Raw genomic sequence first — 15,960 nt, 5'->3', positions numbered from 1 at the left:
TGGCACTAGCACCAAACAAACAAGCAACGAGGCAAGGCATCATGTTCCCTTCTTACAACTCTCCAAGACACCTCCCCACGCCCCCTGATCTCCTTTCTATGTTGTGTCTCTTCCTCCATTCCTGCCCGCCCCCCCCCCCCCGCTTCGCTCTTGGTACCTTGCAAAATTTAAAGCAGGCATAAGGCATCAGAGTGCTTAACAAGCAAACAATATGACATTACAGACTAGTACTTCCTCAGGAAGGGAGCAAGCATGTGAAAATCTCAGTGACTGTGTTTAACCTGTAACCAAAATGTTAACAAAACGTTTGGCCCAATGGTATCCATTTCAGGCGGCAGCCAGCAGGGTCGGACTGGGACAAGAAATAGGCCGGGACACCCAAAAAAAAGTGTCCCAGCCCTCGCCTCAAAAAAGTGGCCCACCCCTCGCTTCAAAAAAGTGGCCCTCAAACCATCATCCGTAAATCGCATCGATTCACGACTTTACAGAAAATGCTACTTATGGAGGGTTCATGTGTCTGTTGCATGTTATGTTTTGTCTAAACGTTTGAGAAAGTGATAACATTGCTTTTGTTCTTTTTTTTAAAAAAAAAACAACATCATCAGATAGCTTAATACGTATTTTGCAGAACCAGACACAAAGCATGTCTACTCGTCGCCACCAGTAATGAAAATAGAGTTCCATTTAATAAGCAGTGCAGCCAAATGATGACACCGGAAAGTACCAGTTTCCAGTTGTATATATGCTCAAATATCAACACAACTCATAAAATAACATAACTTTGCATACAGTTCTTTGACAGGGTCCACAGCTCCAGGAAATCCTGCTTCCACCTTCCTGGAAATCCTGAAAATCACTCACTCGAGAGTTCCTTCAACAATGCACTTTTTTGTGCAACCAGGTCGATTATGTCCGGGTTTTGCAATTGGACAAGCACATTCCGCTCCACAGACATGAGCATAAAGGCTTTGAGGTTGTCATGGCTGAGGTGGTTTCTTAAACAGGTTTTAATATTCTTCAATTTCGAAAAACTTCTTTCACATGCTACCTGTGTGCAAGATAAGGTCAAGATGAACTTTTATGCCAAATACAATTGCCGGTAAGCACTACTAAAAAGTTCTAACCTTTTTAGAATTGAGTAGCAACATACTGCACAGTTACAGCATGTATTGCATTTCTGTCCTAAATGTTTAGGTAGCTCTCCAAATTCTTCTTGTAGTGCTGGATCTTCACTATGTAGGGCTTCAAAGACATACTCTTCTGGTAGTGTCCTCCTCAGTTTAGTCCACTTGCTTGCAAAGTCCAAGAGTTCTTCCCTTAACCGCTGAACCTTTATGGAGTCATACAGTCTTTCAAGCAAGGAGCAAATATTTTTAAAAGCATTGTTCGTTAGGCTTTCATTGACATTTTTGCGATCCAGGCATGATATATCTGCGGCAAGAGATGAGTGGGTTTTAAAACGACTAGTTAGGCTTTGAATAATGTTGTCGATAATGGCATTATGTACAGTAACTCTAAACGGGTCTTTAGCCAAGGTGATTGGCTCATCCTTTGCACTCGTTCCAGGCATCCTCTTTTTGTGGGACACTCTCCCTCCTGGAAGTGCAGTTTCCACTCCTTTATCATAGCCTCGCTCTTCCAAGCACACGTTAGCCCATTCTGCATATCTTTCTGCTGCATAGTACACATTTCTTGATTCTGCAGCAAGCGCTTTTGTAGTGACCAAGACCATTCTTTGTGCCTGGAGGATGTCCATTCCACTTGTCTGGAAGTACCTAGATAATGGGGTTGTCGAATTAAATACTCTGAGATATAACTGGACTGTGAGCGCTGTTTGGAATTTGCACAGAGCCTCAGAAAGGTTTAAAGCTTGGTAACAAACATTTGCATTGAATCTATCTGTATTTGAGCCAATAACATTGAGTGCTACAACCACAGCAATGAACATTGCTTTGTTCGGGTTATTAAAGAAGCCAAAAACTTTCCGTAGTGTTGCATCCTTTGCCCACCACCTTGTTTCTCCTATTATTTGGACAGTGCTGCCTTCGACAGACAGCTCATGCCACACATCCATCCTTTTGTAGGACTCCCGGAAAAAAACTGCACAGGAGTTTAACAGTTCAAGCAAAGACATGGATTAATTTGATGGTTGTGTCCCTTCTACAAGTACAAGATTGAATACATGTGCATAGCACCAGACATGTATTTGACCAGGGGATTCCTTACTGAGCCAGAATGTGAGACCATTGTACTGGCCCTGCATATTGGATGCACCATCAGTTGAATTTCCAATGCACTTGCGTAGGTCCAGACCATTATCTTTAATAACACCCTGCACCAACTCAAACAGCCCCTTCCCAGTAGACAAAGTGCAGTTGGTTACTGCTCGCAGGCGTTCATGTACAGTGTCTGTAACTTATCTAATAATTATAGAGCACTGATCAGTAACACTCACATCTTGGGTTGAGTCTATCTGAATGGAAAATAGTCCTGCTTCCTTTATTTTAATCAGTTTGGAAATGGCTTCAATCACATACCCAACTGTAGTCTTTGACATGAAGGTCACAGGAGCATCCCACGTCCTTGCCCAGTTTTCTTTTTGGATTTGGTTTGAATGGCCTTAATATGTTCTTTTAGAGGTCAGTCATATTTACTTAGGAGCAGAAGGATTTGAAGGAAGTTACCATAATCCAGCTCATCGTTATCCAGCTCGAACATGGACTCTGATTTCCCACGAAAACTGAGCCCCCTTTTCCCAATTACTTTTACAGCGTCAATAATGCGCTCCAATACGTCTCTCCTTTTTCTGATTTGCTCACTTCAAGCAAATTTCTGTCGGTGAAAGAGTAGACCACCTATGTCGACCCCTGAAAAGGTCAACATATATGAATCTGTGCACCTCCGATGACCTTGGCCTCCCTCATGTTCTGCTGCAATGCGCTGGTAAAGACGCCTCCAGTTTTTCATCCCGTTGATGAAAAGACCCCTCTCTCCACGTTTAGTAAACGCTAAACAAACTGTGCAAAAAAGTAGCCTTTTGTATTTCAGAGTAACTTAATCAATGCCGTTTACTCCCATCTTTCCTCCAAAATGCTAACTCTGCTTTAATGCTTCTATGTTTGGGAGGTTGAATTCGATGGTGCTGAAAGAAATGGGAAAGCCGATCTGGTTTGGACGTTGAAACAAATAGTCTGCCACCTGTGGATCATCTTTCCATCATCTGTGCTGCACACCCCAGTTCCCTGGGTCTTCAGTATGTATTAAAGCAGATAAAGATTCTTCTGATGAATAGTATCTGCCACTTCCTCTGGGGGGATGATGTCGTCTACAATTATTTCGGGCACACTGGCTTCTGCCACTTCCTCCTTGGGGGAATCTTCAATTGTTTGTGACAGACTGGTACAACCACCGGCTGCCACTTCCTCGAGACGGATACCCTCAATTATTTCAGGAACACGGGTTTCTGCCACTTTCTCCTTGGGGGAATCTTCAATTGTTTGTGACAGATAGGTACCACCACCGGCTGCCACTTCCTCGAGACAGATACCCTCAATTATTTCAGGCACGCTGGTTTCTGACACTTCCTCCTTGGGGGAATCTTCAATTGTTTGTGATAGACTTGTACCACCACCGGCTGCCACTTCCTCGAGACGGATACCCTCAATTATTTCAGGCAGACTGGTTTCTGACACTTCCTCTCGGGGCGCACCTTCAATGATTGCTGACATTGTAGTTGATGCTGCATCTGCCTTGCTCTGTTGAGATGTCCCTGATAACTGCAGAGACTCTGGCTTCTGTCATTTTCTCTCTTCTCACATCTTGAGCTCTTGTTGATGGCTCCAGTGAAGAACCAGGTTTAACACTTGTACCTGAAGAAGATGCCTGGTCACCCTCCTCCACTTTTCTCCCAGCAATGCCACGTGACATTTCGGTAGACTGACCTGTAAATAGATCTTCAATTTTTTTGTTGTAGTGGATTTCCTCTTCAATCCGCTTTTTCTTCTTTTCTCGTAGTTTTTCTGGTCCTCCCTTTCTTTTTTTGACTGCATTTCTCTCCTAAAAAATAAAATTACCTTAAATGGGCATCCGATTCCTGCCTTTATCACAGTAGGTCTAAGTAACCTGGCTGCCAACATCCAAATTAGCATTTCAATAAGAAGAAACACGTGTTTTCCATTAGATCAATGTCAGCATTTCCAGATTTGCCCGTTCCCCAGCCTCACCATAACCTCCCTCCCCAAAAAAGAGAAGAATATCCAGCTGGGTCTATAAAATGCTGAGTCTAACAGTAATCCAGCCTCATGCTATTGTATGTTAAATTAACAGGATGCATGTATGTTATTAGTCCTGTGGCCTGTCCAGTGGCCTGTCTGACGTCTCAGAAAAAATAGTAGCCAAAAAGGAAAGCTGCCTCAGCCTTTTCACACAAATCACAAAGGGCCATGCAGCAATACATACATATATAGCAAGTGAATTTCTATTGCATGCACACAAATGCACACATTTGTGTAATAATTCTACCCTGCACCCTAGTAGGTGCTCTGCAACAGGGCATTTTAAAGAGGTGTTATCCAGGTTTTTCTTTTGCCCTGGCACACATTAAGCCGGGATGCAAATTCACAATAACAAAACTTGGCCAGATTGAACGAGGAGAGCGACTGATTAACTCTAATGTGGGTGTGGAGGAATAGGATAGGAGCTCTGCCTGGTCACTGCTGCTTATAGGCTGGACTGGAGCCCAGAGTGGCCGGGCTCCTCGGGGGAGACAGAAGGTGTGCATAATAAAGTCTGTCAAAGTGGTTTAAGTGTGCTATACAGGACCACCCTACATTACACTGCATTGAAGATATACAATCACTAGTGGTTACTTACCCAGAGTGATGGGCTCGCCTGGCTGGCTGTTGGTGGCTCTGCTAAAGCCTGACTAGAGTGGATACTTGAACAGCGACTTGCCTGCAAAAACAAAGTAAAGATGTTCAAATAGACAGCAAGGGGTTGTAAAAAACAGTGCTGTGTGCGTGTGAGAGAGGGAGAGAGAGAGAGAGAGAGGGATAGAGGGAGGGAGAGAGAGTGAGAGAGAGAGAGAGAGAGAGAGAGAGAGAGAAAGAGACAGAGAGAGAGAAAGAGAGAGAGAAGCAATTGCGGCGCTTTGAAACACAAATTACTTGATCTATAAGCGCCTTACAAATGCACAACAAATAAATAAATAAAATACAGGGAATGAGAGCGCAAGAGAGAGGAGTATATAGATGTAGATTCACATTTTCGTTAGAAGTAAGGTTGCACTACTTCTCCCGAGCAGACATGGGGGAGCTTGGGGGAAGGAGGGAATCACCATGATGGCACCATTGCAGCGGTTGAAACAAACATGCATCTTTCATGGTGAACTTGTCGGAACTTCGTGGTGCAAATGAGCAAGTCCTGGTATGGTGCATATAAAACACACTGCCCAACATGCTAGAAATAAAGTAAATTAATGCACAGCACAGTAAAACAGATGGTAACATTTAAAGTTAGGGGGCATGTGCACATGTGTGCAAACTGAAAACATGCCAACCCTTATGCTATGCTGCCTGCACACACAGCTCTCTAGTACCCACTCCCCACCAGAATATGACATTGACAAGCCTACAAAGTAAAACGTGTTGACTTTTCTGCAGGGCATGCTGGCTGCCTGCTATCCTATTTCAGCTCCGGGATGCACATGGACATGGCGCGCAACCAGAGTAAATCTGCACCACCTCTGCTATTCCAGTGCTGTGTGGCTGACGCTGTTATGGGCAGTTTGCATAGATGCATCCTAATTGGGTATAACCCCATGGAGACCCCTTCAAATATATATTTGGGAAATAAAGGTCATTGTTAAGGTGGGTTTACAAATTCATGGGTGGGACCTTATATCTGAAATGTGAATAGAATATGCAATTTCAGGCGAAAAAGCCACACGTGTGTGATTTGTTTTACAATCTAGGCTCATTACTGAAACCACCAGACCCACCACAAAGCACCGGCCAGTTATGTACGAACGGACAGAGCTCCAAATACATGCCCACACCACGTTTGAAGCCAAACACTAGCCCACAAGCCCATCGAAGCTTACATTCGCTCCCATTTTGCAGCTCCATTCAATTGGACAACGATACCTTGGCTCAAAGTTCATCAATTAACTTGAGAATGCACAGTACTCAATATATGAATAGACTCAAGTCACCACACCAATCCTCTGCCAAATACTTGCCCGCAGACCACCTCACAAGACCATAGCACTCAAACTCATTATAAAGGACACTGACAAAAAGCACAAGTGCGTCCACCTCTGATTACAACCAGATCAAATTCTACAGGACACAATCCGCTTACCTCAGGGGTCTGCTACCTGCAGCTCTCCTCCTGTTTTGGGCTACACCTCCCATGATCCCTCACAATTGAATTTGCTCTCTAGTGCTGATGGTAGTCGTAGTCCAAAACATCCAGTGAGCCAAAGGTTGCAAGCTCCTGGACCTGAACACAGAGCCTGTTTCCTAAGATCTGAGCACATGAACACAATAACAGAAGCTCCCACTAACAACTCCAACCAATTGTCCTTCGGTCCCAAAGCACCAAGAGAACAGAAACATGGCACCAGCTACGCCACATAAAAGTCATGAAAACAATGTAACCAATAGCTCTTTTTCCAGATCACATTAACTTAGTATGGATAAGCAAAGTGCCTGCCTTCTAAAATAAAGACACTACACACCACTCCCTCTTTGCAAAGGTTTATATTCCGCTACTACTGATGGGAACAGGAATGCTCACCCAGAGATACTTCACACTTTAAAGATTAGGGGAAAACAGTTTCAACAGCTTACATAACAACCACTTAAACAAATGCATCTCTACGGCAATGAGAGGTTGAAAAATACAGACTCATTAAGCTCCCTTCGCTGCCATACTACCCGGCCATATGATGGTAACTGCTGCAACCAAACGGTCTGCAACAACTTAGCATTTGATGGCAGTAGCTGGCGAATGCCTATAGAAAAGCCAAAACTGTTGGTTTTGCCAGTGATGGTTTTTAACAGAAATTCATTGCAAGGAAGAGATGCAAGATCACACATTGCTTGACAAGCAGGCGGTTGAAGGCATATTTGCTCGGGACATTTTCACTATACTAGGACAAGATGACTTAAAACTTCAATAAATAATAGTCTTCTACTGTTCTAAATTATCTTTTAGAAGAGTAGAAGACTATTATTATTCGTAGGGTGTGCCACTGCCAGCTAACATATAGCGCATTAGCGCTATCTATGCGCTTGAGTCGAGGAGTTTCAGCTGGAGGCTGGAGCAAGGGAGGAATTTCAAATTCAATCCGGACCGTACTTCGCCAAATAAAAGTTCAGCGTGAAGGAGAGCAAGAGCAGCATGGCGAGCATGTTCAAAGAGTGAGTCACAAGCACAGCTGAGCTGAGTGATATGCACAACGCTCCACGCACAGGCTCAGCCCGGCCCCTTCTCCCCCCACACCAAATGCTGCAAGTCGCACAGCCAAAACGCACAAGTCTATGTGCACCGCTCCATGCACTCGCACAACCAACCTTCAGGGAGGGAGCATTTGAAATGAAAACAGACCGCACGGGCACTACCCGTGCCAAACCCCAACTCCTTCAAAACATCAGAGCGTGCACTGTCCACTGACTCCAGCCTACATTACAACACATGAAGCCTGAGGAATGACACACAACGGGGACTAAGGCAACTGTACAGCATGGGCGCAAAGGTAATGCCCGAAAAAGAATGCACAACACATACATTTGCTATGTACAGGCCATTCAACTCTCCCGTGACTGCAGTGAATTTAAAGAGTGTTTGGGAATGGGATTTTGCAGTGCCACCGGTTCACGTTAAAAGTGAGGGTGTATAAGAACCCTTTTCATGTTTCAGAATGCAGTGCTTTAAATTGCGGTTAAATCCAGTGACTTTAGCAAATACTTTGCACATTCCTCACCTACATTATATGTTTGCATCTAGTAGACAGTCAACCACAATCAGTAGACATCGCATCTGTCAAACTAATTAAACATGGATGTTTTTATGTGCCCAAGCTTGCTTTAACTCACTGGTATTTCTGAAGGAAATAAAGCAAAACTCGCGATCAGGCCGCAAGTTTACAAAGCCCTGTCAAGTTCCTGCTGACCCCTACACTAAATCGATTTGGAAGTGGGGTACATGCTGTTGAAGCAAAGACCGAGCAACACTCTGGTGTGTGTGCTACGCTGGGTGAGGACTCCTTAAGGGAGCAGTCATTCGTTCAAGAGAAAGGGAGTTGGTGCTCCTCTGTAAATGTAATATTCCATTGGGAAATACCAGCTTCTTCCTAGCTTAATTTTGTGTGTGTGTGTGTGTGTACACACTGACTTTTCCTGTCAGACAGCAAACCATCATCTGAAACTCTGCATTAACCCACCGAGCTTCCGTGTGAAAAGCATCTCAAGATGTATATATAGAGCTTAGTGGGGGGCAGGGGGGGTACGCTGGTAAGCCCTGGATCTCACAGTCTGCACAGTGGGGTGGGCAACTATCCAGGTTCTGCACGTATCACGTATCACCCAGCCTCTAGACCACGTGCCCACCCTTGTAGGCAACTGTTCCGGGAGCGAAGGCGACCAAAAGTCTGATGAAACACAGGAGGTCGGTCCGGTGGGTGCAGAGATCAGAAATCTGCCATAGGGACAGCAAGAAGAGGTGAAGCAGAACAGAGACAGGCCCTAGAAGTGGCAGGTGCAGAGGGACAGCAAGAGGGTAAGGGGACCAGAGACCGGGCCCACTGGGAGAGTGCAGACTGCAGAGGGACTGTCTGGGACAGGAAAAGAGTAAGGAGACCAGAGACGGCGGGGTGCCACCGGATGAGTGCAGACAGACAGCAAGACTGTAAGGGGACCTGTGACAGGGCCTACTGAGAGAGTGCAGAGATGGACAGCTAGACGGTAAGGGGACCAGAGACGGGGCCCATTAAAAGACTGCAAAGGGACAGCAAGAGAGTACAGGGACCAGAGACAGGGTTAATTGGGAGGTTACAGAGGGACAGCAAGAGGAGAAGGGGACCAGAGACGGGCCCACTGGGAGAGTGCAGAGTGACAGCAAGAGGAGAAGACCAGAGACACGGCCCACTGGGAGAGTGCAGAGGGACAGCAAGAGGAGAAGACCAGAGACACAGCCCACTGGGAGAGTGCAGAGGTACAGCAAGAGGAGAAGACCAGAGACACAGCCTACTGGAGAGTGCAGAGGAACAGCAAGCAAGAGGCGGGCTGGGGAAGTGGACAAGAGTCAGCGGCCCCACTGGGAGAGTGCAAAGGGACAAGAGGGTAATGTGAAAAGAGACGGGCCCACTGAGAGAGTGCAGGGGCCTGGGGAGGGCAAGAGGAGAAGACCAGAGAGAGACACGGCCTACTGGGGGAGTGCAGAGGGACAGCAAGAGGTAATGTGAAAAGGGGCCCACTGAGAGAGGGTTCGGATCGTAATATTTGCAATGCAATCAGACTAGTGCTCCGGCCGGCGGACTGTCTGACTGTACGGCGCTGGTACACGCTGCTGCTGCTGCCTGCACTGTCTGACACCCTGGCCAGCCACACACCCGGCGCGACACACGTTCTTACCTCTGTCCAGGCTCAGCCTGCCTCAGGAGGAGACTCCGACACGCAGAGTCTCTAGAACTTTGGTCTTCTCTTGCTACGCACCGGACTTTGGGCTGCTGCCTGCGGTGGGGACATGACAGTGACTGCTGGCTGCTGCTGGTGTGGTGTCCGTCGTGGGCTGGCTGCTTCCGTCTGTCCAAAATCATCATGCCCAGGCCGGGTCAGAGGCCCAACTATATCCTCAAGGCTTGGTATGGCAGGAGGCATGTAGCATGTGTGGGGAAGAAGAAGTGGGTACCCTGATGGCATGGAGAGTATTAATAGCAGGACTGTTTGGAACAATAACGGACTCTGCAGTCTCAGAAGGAGGTGATACCCTGCCACACGCAGCAGATACGGAATGAGAAGGACAAACAAGCTCTTGAGGGGGGAGGGATTGGGGGAGCAGTGGTCTTGACTAATTGATGTTCATGTGATTGTTGCAAAAAGCGCTGCCAGTTTGGTTTGTATTGTTTGTTTGTTTTAAAAAAATAATAAAAACCGTTTTAAAAAACGATATCCTCTAGGCTAGAGCAGACACGTGGTGTAAATACCAGTCCATGGCGGCACAGAGTCTGTGTCAGCGGCCCAGCCCTAGACATAAGTTGCTTTCAACTTTGCAAAGTGCAACAAATTCGTTGTTACTTCCTGCAAAGTTGAAAGCAACTTGTTGATATGAGAGAGTGAACTCAGGCGAGACTGTGATGATGTCATGTGCCGGGGGTCCAGCCCGACCCCAGCCCTGCAGGAGGCAGCCCCAAGCCCACCTGCAGCCTGCTGCAGGTGTTATATTATAGCACTTCACTACCAAGCCGGGATGAGCCCGGCGAGCACAGAGCACTAGGCAGTCAGTCAAAGCGGCTGCATGGCCGCAGCGGCGGCAGCCCCTCTGAGCATAATGATGCATGCACATAATTAATTGTGCATGCATGCTGCATGCAAATGAAATCATCAAAGCAAGGTACCTCATTTATGCTGCAGAGCCCAGCCCGCGGCCTGCTCCTGGCAGAGTGCGTGCCAGTTAATTTCCGGCCCGCTGCTGCTAGCGAGGCTCAGGCAAGCTGCTCTGCTCTGCTTGGGCCAGCAGCTCAGCACTGTCAGCAGCCTCCTCCCATCATGTCTCAGTCAGAGAGTCATGAACAAACAGAAGTTACATTAAAAAAAACAGGCCCAGGCCGCGGCACTGACAGTTACAAAAAAAACAAAACAGAAAAGGCCCAGCTTGGGTGACCCTGTGACTCACTCAGACTGCTGGCTCTGTGGCTCAGCTGCCTGCAGGCAGCGCCGCGCCGCAGCGAGTGTGAGTCTAATATAATATGTTATAAAAACCAGCCCAGGGGAGGCTTCAAGGAAAACCGGCCCCAGATCCGTCCGACCCTGCTAGCCAGGTCCTTGTGACAAATGCCTTGCGCAGCTAGGCTTCAAATGGAAGGGTCCTCCAAATGTGTTTCTCTCCTCCTAAGTTGAGAACAGCCAAGAGAGCAAGCTGCAAGCTCCTTTTATTCCCTCGGTAAGGCTGGAGGAGGCAAGTGACATGCTGTCACAGACCCACAGGACCAGGCCTAGGACCTGGCCTAGGACCTTCTCTGTTCTGTCCCGCTGCAGGAACGTTTCAAGTAGCACATGACCATGCCTTACATTACCCACCATTGGAGCTAGTGTATCACAGTCCCTTAAACCCTGGCTGCATCAAGCCAATAACAAGGAGCAAGTGGACACCACATGCAAAACTCTTTCCATACTTCAGTGTCAGTGTTCAACACTGGTTTATACATTGGTTTGAGCCATCTTTACATCTGTATCAGGCATCAGTTCCATCTCCGTTTGGAGCCAGAACCCAGACACTGCCATTTTAAAATGCATTCTTTGAATGAGCATGTTATTTCTTGAGTGTCGTTCAGCTGCTCGCGTGTAACACATGTTATGCAACATGCAACATTCACTATGTAACATGGGGGGTTACAAAACACTCCCAGCGGCCATGCCCTTCTGCTGTCTGCAAAGGTTCCCATGGCGCAAACATGCAGCAGCACGAGAAAAAAAACAAAAGCTATCATCACCATATTACACATTTGTGCAATATTTCGACTGTGCATTGGTCGTTTTGCTACAAAAGACATTGCACAAAAATGTATGATGAACGTGTGTAGTAAAGTTGGAAAGCATGGTATTGTGATCCTGTATGCTTCCTGTGTCCTACAACACCCTCCATGCTTCTTGGCCATTTCGTGGTGATGTGCATTCTTCTGGAGGGAACCAGGAACTGGAGTACATGGACCCAAAAAAAGACAATAATGTAAAAAGCACCATTGTGACTGAAATGGAAAACAACAGAAGAGGTCTGAGACCCCCAAGGATTGCCCCTGGAGACGAAGTGCTGGTGCGGAATCGTCACCTGCAGGGCAAATTGTCTCTCACGTATGAACCGGCCCCTTTGGACGTGGTGGCGGTCAAGGGGCACATGGTGACCGCATCGAATGGAACATCAGTGACTAGGAATGCCAGCTTCTTTAAGAGACTGGGTGAGCCAAGGACGGAGGCCATGGAGGACATTGACCTCGAAGAAGCACCGGATGAAGGAGGGGGTGAAACCCCCACAGTGGACTCTCTGGCCCGTGGGGGGCCAAGCGAAGGGACACCGACCAGAGAGGCTGTCAGGAGGTACCCCCTGAGAACAGAGCGTGGGAAACCTGCCCGCCTTACAGACTATGTGACAGACTGAGATGGGAAGGCTGGCCGGTAGTTCCGTCCAGGCCATTGGGCAAAGTGCCATCGGGGGATCCAGGGTGGCTGCCAATAAACGGGGGACGTGTGGGTGCTCTAATGTGTGCTGTTTAATGTGTGGTAGTTTAGACCATCCTTTTTCAAGTTTTGGTGTTATGGAAAAGGAGGAGTGTGGCGCTGGCCCTTTAAGGGCACGCACGCGACGGGGGGACGTTCACTCCATCGCGTGCGCTGTATAAATAAACGGGGCATTCCCGGCGGCCGCAGAGCCACCGGGGAGCCCACACGAGCAACATCACGTCTCCATGTCAGTGTGTGTATGCGACTGGGGGGCTCACGGAAATGCAGTCCGAGTAACTGCTAACAGTGTCTATATTGCCTCCAACCGGAAGTGCCACACTATCCCAGACAGCACTTTGTTTAAGGGGGCTACATTCTTGGCAGTTGATGTAGTAGAAACTGACAAGATGAAGAGGTGACAGTTGAAGTGGGGCGGAAGAATACAGTGATGTCAGCGAGATCCACTCCATTTTACATCCGTTAACATTCTTTGAAGTTCTGCCTCATCGAAGGGCCCTGACCAATGGAAGATGTCTCCCTCCCCTCCTGACCAGAGACAGCTTAATCCCGCCCCTCCTGAGATGGTGCTGACTGTGGCTGCAGCAGGGACGAGCCTGCAGTGCCTGTAGTCCTGCGAGCTAATAGTTCTTGAAACCAATCACTACTATGTGCTGCTGAAGGGAAGCGCTTTGTTTTACTAAAACACACCTTACTCCTTAGAAATGACATTGCAAATGTTTTATTTCCTTCATGGTGTGATGTTAAGGTATCCGACCTCCGGTGCGCTCAGGGAGGTCGGATTACAGTCACCCACGCTCTCACACACACAGCCGGGAGCAGCAATAAAACATCATTATTTCCTCTCTGATCACGCCAGTCTCCCCTCGCTCACCTGATCAGGGCCACCTTGAATACACAACACATGGGTTGCAATGTGGAGAATCTATCTTTCAGTTTTGAGGGGGAAGGGAGAGCTGGTATAGTGAGAGTGGGACCAGCGTTCTTTAGTCTTGGTGAAGCGGTTTGTGCCTGCACGTTATACACAAATCTCTGCAGCAGGCACACTAAACCCTTCAGCTATATTGCTGGTATGGGAAATTGCAACTTGCAGGGTCCAGGGCCAGGCATATCTCTGTAGCAGACTCTTTTAATACCCTTAGCTATTACAGGAAGAAACCTTCATTAACCTTTTTCAATGTCTTTTAAAAAAAATGTTTTCAGGTTTGTAGATGTTCGGGCCTCATTACGATTTTGGCGGTAGCCATGCCGCTATTGGTGGCATGGTGTAGTAGCCGCGGTAAGTATTACACAGACGATCAATGTGGAAATGTAATATATATTTATTAAGTTAATGTAACTACATTACAATGTAGTAAAAGGAGGAGGGAGACAACTAGTAGCAGAGGGAGCTGGACGGTTATCATTCAACTACAGTCCATCCTTCTAGAATCCTGTATGCCTCTGAGTTCCAAGTGTTCTATTATTACACACCATGATGTGGTCAGGCATGTCCCTCAGTCATCAGGCAGATTCTATTATAATAATAAATACTACACATCTCCCTCCCTTTATATTATATTATATTAACAAACTATATTCCTTATAATTATACACACAAACTATATACAATTTCTGTAACAATTGTTCCAGTTGGTTAACTAGAACTCCACATAGTCTTCCATCTTCTTTGGTAACCGATAGGATCTGCCAACTCTGGACGTACATCCTCCATGTCTGGAATTACTTGGCAAGGAAAATTTAACTTGCTCAGATTTGCCATCATATCCCTTTTCCACAGTGTTATTAACTTTACTTTCCTTACCACTGCTTGACTTTCTAAATATCTTAACATTTCTAGCTGTATTCTTGCCTACATCTTTCATTCCTTTCTTGTTACCCATTTCTTTCCTGATACACTTATTATTTTCACACATCCAAATTCTTTCTACATTCCATATTCTTTTGTCCTCCGTCCTGACAGCATTATGAAACGCCTCTATAACTCTAATGGGATTGGACCATTTACATGGTCCACTCCTTAGAGCAGGAGGGAGTAATACTTTGACAAACTGACCAACAGCTTTACACATATCATACTTGCTGTTATGTACCTTCTTATCATAGTTCACCTTGTTTCTCCTTTGTGTTTCCCTGATTTTTTTTTTTGCATTACTCAGATTTTTTTTTATTTCCTCACCCTCTTTAATAATCCAAATGGGAGCTAATTTTGTGTTTGCTTTTCTTCCTCTGCTATGCTCAAAAGGAGACACACCAGTACTGGTATGTGGGGTGAAACGATGGGCAATTATTTTTTCCCTAATGGCATCCTCCCAATTCAACCCATTGATCCACGCCATTCTGATGGTTTCTTTCAGGATTTTATTAAAACGTTCTACCACCCCATTGGTCTGTGGATGATAGATCGAGCTAGTCTTGTGTTTAATGGCAAATTTTTTACAAAAATCTGCCACTTCCTTAGACATAAATTGGGTACCGTTATCGGAAAGAATACTTTCCGGGTATCCTTCTCTCTCACATATACTTGATAAAAATTCCACCACGGTTTTACCCGTAATACTAGAAGTAATCAAAATCTCTGCCCACCTGGTGAGAAGATCTATAACTACCAAGCAATACTTTTGTACACCTTTACAATGTATTGGACCTAAAATATCCATACTTATATCCCTCCATACACTATTGGGAATATCAGTAATAACCATTGGTTGCCTGGAACCCACACATTTTTTCTCATCACCACAACAAAGGATACATTCCCTAATATATCGTTCGATCTGGAGATCACAACCGGGCCACCAATAGTCATTCCTAATTCTTTGTTTAGTCTTTATCACTCCTTGATGGCCCTCATGACCTAATTCTACAATCTTCTTACGCAGATCCGTCGGAGGAATGACTTTATCACCTCTCATTACAAAGTTATCGTGAACATGCAGTTCATCTGCAACTGTCCAGAAAGCACTTAAATTAGCTTCCTCAAATTTAGATTTCTTCATGGAATCATGACTTTGAATCAATTCTTTCAATTTCTTGATGTTATCATCATTAGTTTCAGCCTGATCCCAAGCATCCTTGGATATGGAAGAATTTTCCACACAAAATACCACTTCCATGTCTTCATCCTCATCAACAATCTCCGAGATGTTGGTTAATCGAGATAAGCAATCAGCAGACACATTCTTTATTCCTGGAACATATGACACAGTATAGTTAAACTCTTGCAGCATCATGACCCATCTTCTCATTCTGTTGGATACTTTATTAAGACCTTTTGACATGAATACTTGAGTCAAGGGCTTATGATCAGTTCGAAACTCAACTTGGTTGCCCCATATAAAGCTTCTAAATTTGTCAGCTGCCCACTTAATAGCCAGAGCCTCCTTTTCTATAGTGGCATAAGAACTCTCTGCACCCTTCAATAATCTCGACGCAAAAGCAATTACTGCTTCTTGACCATTTTTCTCTTGGGACAATACAGCTCCCAATCCTATGTTACTGGCAT

At 46.0% G+C, this 15,960-nt stretch overlaps 1 protein-coding gene across 3 annotated transcripts in view; it reads right to left on the bottom strand.

Annotated features, from left to right (window-relative positions):
* The window catches only part of TMC5 (transmembrane channel like 5), a 662,848-nt gene that overhangs the window by 509,019 nt on the left and 137,869 nt on the right, over positions 1-15,960 (bottom strand). For all 3 annotated transcript variants that reach the window (XM_069647144.1, XM_069647145.1, XM_069647146.1), the window contains exon 2: positions 4,873-4,953. The gene's annotated coding sequence lies outside the window, so the exon portion shown is untranslated. The remainder of the gene's footprint in view (positions 1-4,872; positions 4,954-15,960) is intronic.

Source organism: Ambystoma mexicanum, chromosome 2q (genome assembly GCF_040938575.1).
Source record: "Ambystoma mexicanum isolate Mex_15411 chromosome 2q, UKY_AmexF1_1, whole genome shotgun sequence".
NCBI lineage: Eukaryota > Metazoa > Chordata > Amphibia > Caudata > Ambystomatidae > Ambystoma > Ambystoma mexicanum.
The sequence above is the reverse complement of the archived record's forward strand: the minus strand, read 5'-3'. Positions and strand labels throughout refer to the sequence as shown.